Source organism: Psammomys obesus, unplaced genomic scaffold (genome assembly GCF_907164565.1).
Source record: "Psammomys obesus unplaced genomic scaffold, mPsaObe1.curated_primary_1811, whole genome shotgun sequence".
Classification (NCBI taxonomy): domain Eukaryota; kingdom Metazoa; phylum Chordata; class Mammalia; order Rodentia; family Muridae; genus Psammomys; species Psammomys obesus.
In genome coordinates this window covers 6,762,827-6,769,002 of record NW_026585644.1, presented here as the reverse complement: position 1 = coordinate 6,769,002, position 6,176 = coordinate 6,762,827, and the positions used below count along the sequence as shown (strand labels likewise).

The 6,176-nt window shown below is 36.8% G+C and overlaps 1 non-coding gene across 1 annotated transcript; it reads right to left on the bottom strand.

Moving 5' to 3' along the window:
• Window positions 1-4,994: 4,994 nt before the first annotated feature.
• LOC129691662 (U8 small nucleolar RNA) lies at window positions 4,995-5,125 on the bottom strand. Its single transcript, XR_008722523.1, has one exon. It is a non-coding gene; the product is annotated as a U8 small nucleolar RNA (small nucleolar RNA).
• Between the last annotated feature and the right edge of the window lie 1,051 nt (window positions 5,126-6,176).

Below are 6,176 nucleotides of genomic sequence, written 5' to 3'. Positions count from 1 at the left end.
AAGTGAATAAACTGTAATTAATAAAATTAAAAATAATTATTAGAAAAGAGAGCTTCTACCTTAGCAATGGGGAAAACTACATTTAAAAAGGATCATTCCTACCTCCATGGGTACTGATACATTACATAATAATAGTAAAATTCATTTTTGATAGACAAACATTTAAGCCTATTCATAAAATCTGTTCTGTTGTACATGTTTTTATTGCACTTACTACTTTTTATCATTCTACATTTATAGAATGATAAAACAGGAGTAAAAAAATAAATTGGCAAAACTGATTTAAGTTTTATCTTCCTTATACAAATACACTCCTGTTAGTTCTCTTATGATTTGCCTGTTTGGAAAACATTGATAATCCCCTTATAAAATAAATACTGGACATTCTACAAAAAGAGATAAAGGACTCGCTACAAAAAAAGGAGAGTCCTTTATAAGGATCTTTTCACAAATGATAACTAACTTAATATTTAACAGTATACCCATATTGCCCCTTCAAGAATGCAGTAACAACTTAGAAGAGGTGGTAGAAAGAATTAAGAGATAAATTATGGAAAAGATGGCTGAGAGCGATGAATGATAGGGCTGAGAAGTGCTGTGTGATGGGCATGATTCAGCTAAGATACTCATAGACTCTAGACCGTGTGTATACGTCACACATAAAACTAAACCACTAAACACTCAGTCATACATAGCGGAGGGTCTTATTGAGCTTCTAATCACCTAGGGGAACTAATAACAGTCATGGTCTGTTGGACCAAAAGAAGCAACTGGATTCAGTGATGTAGTCACAGGTGAGCTTGTCACAGTCCCAGGGATAGCAGCACACCATAAACATGCTATTGGCCTTGATTAAACCCAGTGATTCATGAGACAAGAACAAAAAAAAAAAAAAAAAAAAAAAAACAAAAAAAAACCAAAAAAAAATAGTAACTTACAATTAAGAATTTGTTACAGAGTCTTCTCCCAATGAGCTCCAGAGATTTCGTGCACTAAGTAATCAAGGTGAAATAAGGTTATTGCATCAATTAGAAAAGACATCAGTGCAGAACTTGTGAGCATAACCAATCAGTGACTGGTCCAGGTTGAGATCCATCCGGAAGAGGGAGCACTCCCCTAATACTCCCTGGAGGGCTTGAATCTCAAGCTGGAGATCCCAGAGACCTAGGAGAGAAGCAAGAACAACTGGGATTTTCTTTTTAAGTCAGTGAAATGAATCCTAATGACAGTCTACTATACTCTCTCTACAAATACTTGTAGACAGCAGCCTACCGTAATCATCATCAGAGAGGTTTCATCCAGCAATTGATGGAAACACATGGAGAGACTCAGCCAAACATTAGGCAGAGTCCAGGGAATCCTGCAGAGGAGGTTGAGAAAGGACTAGAGAGGTCGAGGACACCACAAGAAAACCCACAGAATCAACTAACCTGCTTTCATAGGGGCAAACAGGGACTGGATCAGAAATTAGGGAACCTGAGTGGGTCTGAGCTAGGCCCTCCGCACACGTGTTATGATTGTGTAGTTTGGTCTTCCTGCGGGACTCCCTACAGTGGAAGCCAAGGACGGTCTCTGATTCTTTTGCCTGCTTTTGGAACCCTTTTCCTCCTACTGGGTTAACTTTAAAAAGAAAGAAAAGATATCACATCAAATATCTCTTCAGGTTCCTGAGTTGAGGAATAAGGCCCCAAACACTGGAGTGGACCACTTGACACTTTATAAGCCCTCTACATAAACCAGCCTTTTCTGTATTTGTTCGTAGCTGGCTTTTCTTGAGAATGCTCTGTTTCTTGCATGAAACCCAGGTGTGATGGGGATTCTGGTTTTTCTCTTCCATTTGCAAAATTTCGGAGATGACACTTTTGGGTTCATCGTTACTATCTCAAATTTGTTCTACCTTCTTCTGAGAATGGATCTGCATGGACTTCAGAAAAGCTGGAGGGTCCTCATCTCTAATCATCCCAACAATTCTAGAAACCTAGTCTGAACTCAAAACTTCTCAACATTTCTATTAGCTCTTGTCAATAATAATTTTTACATTGAGAATTTTTTTTAAGTTGTCTGTGATCTTTGAATTTCCCTTGCTGAGCTTTCTTACATTACAGAAATATTGATGACTTTACTTTTAGTAAAACAGAAAACAAGGTAAGACAATTTTAAAATATTCCTTTTGTTATTATTGTTTGCTTCATAACCCCCCACTTTACAAAATTTACAAAATTTCACACATTTTACTTCATTCGCAAAGAGTCCTTTTGTTATTCAGTATAACTTGGATTTAAACAATTCCTGTTTTAGATAGACAGAAAAGTTTTAAATCTTCAAAAAGGAATTTTGTTTGGGGGATTCCTCTATGCTATTTCCAAAATTAATACAAAAATTTACATCTTCTTATTCAGTAAAAATGAAGTCAGAGGATTGATCTAAACCATTGGATGTCTGTAATGTTATTGATGATGAAAACATTAAACTAACAATGTATAGATACAGCAATGAATCTGTTCTAGTTGCTTTTATTTCCAACCACAGCACAACATCCTGATGACTTTTTGATTATGGCTGGATACACTATTTGGAACCTAACCACACCTAGTAATCACAGTTTAATGAGATTAACTTGATGCTCTCAAAATTCTAGAAGATGAAGACATGATAAACAGGCACAGAAAACTGTGTCAAGGCAATGTCACACTGAGACTTTTCCCTACCTCGGAATAATTATAGATCTATTGTCTCATTTTAGGATCTTCAAAGATTTGAGGGCTTACAATATTTATTGCTACGAGCCTCCACTCTGTAATGGCAACAGAATTCAGGGTATTTTGTCCACTGTACATGGAGCTATAGGTATTGCATGGAGAATGTTAAAATAGCCTGAACTTAATAAAATATACATGCTTAAAAATATTTATGTTCAAACATAGAACATAGAGAGGAAGTATTATTTTAGAAACAAAGGGGGATCGTGTGTCTTAAGAAACTATATCTTAAGAATGCATGCCCCAATTAAATGACCTTTCAAAGCATCCCTTGGTATAATCAGCTGCTGTGTTAGTTGTTGTGTGGTTGACCAATACCTGAGCAAATCAGCATCAGGAAAGAAGGGTTTGTGTTCATTCACATGGCAAGGACACAGTCCATTGCGGGGAAGTCCTGGCACGTGGTGTTTACTGTAGCTGCTCTCACTGTGTCTGCAGCCAGAAATAGACACTGATGAACGGAATTACTCATTGCCCTCTCTCCTTTTTATTCAGTCCAGGACTCCAGGCCATGGAATGGTGCCTCCCACATTTAAGGTCAATTTTCTCACTTTAATTAATCTAATCTAGAAAATCCACCAAGGCATGCCCAGAGGTTTGTGTTCATGGTGGATAATCAAGACTAACCATCACAGATGGGGCTGGAAAAATACTGAACAACATTCATGCATTTTTGTGACAGGAAGTAGGTAGGCAGTATTACAAAGTGAGTTCTATTTGGGGTCCAATTGGATTCCCATTTCCCTTCAGACAGTAACATAGAATGGCATTTGGTTATGGACACAAAATCTTGTGGAACCACATTTCTCCCAAGTCTCATCATCCTTTCCCTCTACCATTATCATTAATAATATTTGGCATATGGGAAAAGAACAATTTTATTGTAAAAAAAAAAACCTTCAGTGCTATTATTATCATCTAATTTCCTCTATAATATGACCATTCATTTTCTCAGACTACAATCTGATCTAATACAAAAATAATAAGACAAGTGAATGTATTAGTCACAATCAGAGTCACAATTATTTGGATGTTAAAAATCAATATTTCCTAAAGTTAGAACTAGCTACTCCATGTGATATTATTACTAGAAAATAAATTTTATGATTAAAAAAGGGATAAAAAAATTAGTCATTTCAAATACTTCAAGCATCTCTATTTCATGGAGTTATAAGTGACTACAGACACAGGAAGGCAAAATCATTATAGTCTAGTGAAAGACCATAATGATAAACACAGATTAATTACTTAATTAAAATGCTCATTTTCCATATCTTTATTCTTTAGGTTATGAATTATTCTTTGGTCTTAATAATTCTATTTTATCTAAATGTAAATTGTATGTCACATGTAGAGGATGGAAAGAAAGAAAACTCAGACTCAGATCCTTATAGTTCATAGAAGTACAATGCAGGGACTTTTTTAATGTTTCAATTAAGTGTATTTGAGTATCAGTGAGCTCAGGAGGAATGTTTATGGCTTGCAAAACTGGCACCATAATTTTGAACAAACCCCACAAAGCTGTCACCAAGTCTTCTCATCTCCATCATAGCCTAAGAACACATAGTCACATTACATACCCAAAACATGCTTTTTGAAATAAATCTCATTGCTGTTACATTATCTAGCACCTCTAGATAATTCTCTTAGAAGGCGGTACTTCAATATGATGTGCCATATAGTAACTAACAGGAACATGAAGAAGCATGGAACTTCAAACAATACATACATACTTACATACATACATACATACGAACTATTAAGCATTTTAACATTAATGTTGGTAAAAACATGTTGACAAAACAGAGTACATTGGGGGCATATGAAGTTGAAAACTATCAAGCCCAGCCCAAGTAACATACTTCGTTCAACAGGACATCAAGTCCCATCAGGACTGAGCACATCATCTTCCCCTGGGGCCTGGCAAGGCAGCGTCACCAGGACAAAATGATAAAAACAACAACAACAACAAAATGCAGGCAACAGAGTCCATGTTAGAGATAGCCCCCTCTTCTGTTACTAGGGAACCCACGTGAAGACAAACCTGCCCATATGCTATGCATGTGTGTGGCGCCTAGCTCGAGTCCAAGTGATCAAATGGTTGACACAAAATCAGTTACTAAAAAGTAACCTGACCAGAGCTCTGACCAGTGTTGAGACAAACAGTGAAACTAAACATCTTGACTATGACACTCTATCAATTAATAGATTGAAAATAAGTGTGATTGACAGAGAATCAGATAGGAGCAATCGGGATGTTGAAAGGTCCTCACTACTCAGAAATGCTAATCAGCAGATCATGCAAGCTCCTATCATCATTTTCTTTTCTTTTTTATTAAATTATTCAAGTTACATCTCTATTATAGGCCCCTCCCTCTTCTCCTTCTAGTCCCACCCTCCCTCTGCATTCCCTGTCCCTTATTCTTCAGAATAGGGGAGCCCCCTACCCATACATCCCAGTCATCTGTTCGAATGAGGACTGAGTTTGCCTTCTTCCCCCGTGGTCTGGTAGGGGAGTCCCATCAGTGCGAAGTGATAAAAAAGCAGGCAAGATAGTCCATGTTGGAGATATTTTCTACTCTCCTAAGTAGTGGGCCAACATGAAGCCTAAGATGTCCGTCTGATTTATCTTCTTGGGGTCTGTGCATTTTAGTATGTCTATCCTATACTATATGACTAAAATCCACTTGTAAGTGAGTATACACCATGTGCGTCTTTGTGGGTCTGTGTTACCTCAGTCAAGATGATCTTTTCTAGTTCCACCCATTTGCCTTCAAATTTCATGATTTCTTTGTTTTTAATTGCTGAATAATATTCCATTGTGTAAAGGTACCACCATTCCACCTTTGAGGGACATTTTTTTTTTAAAGCTGAATAGTAATTCATTGTGTAAATGTGCCACAGTTTTGTTATTTGTTCTTCGGTTGAGGGACATCTAGGTTGTCTGCAGTTTCTGGCTATTAAGAATGAAGTTGCTATGAATATGATTGAACAAATGTCCTTGTATGGTGGATCATCTTTAGAATGTATGCAAAGGAGTGGGATACTTGTGTCTTGTGGTAGAAGTATTACCAGTTTTCTGAGAAAACTCCAGATTGATTTCAAACTGTGTTGTACAAGTTGGTACTCCAACCAGCAATGGAGGAGAGTTCCCTTTCTCCACATCCTGGTCAGCATATGTTTTCACTTAAGTTTTTTGTTTTGTTTTGTTTTGTTTTGTTTTGTTTGTTAGTTTTATCTTAGCCATTCTGACATGTGTAATATGGAATCTAAATATAACGTTGATTTGCATTTCCCTGATGACTAAGGACACTGAACATTTTTTTAAGGGCTACTCCACCATTCAAGAATCTTCTGTTGTGAATTCTCTGTTTAGGTCTGTACACCCTTTTTTTTAATTGGATTCGTTGGTGTTTA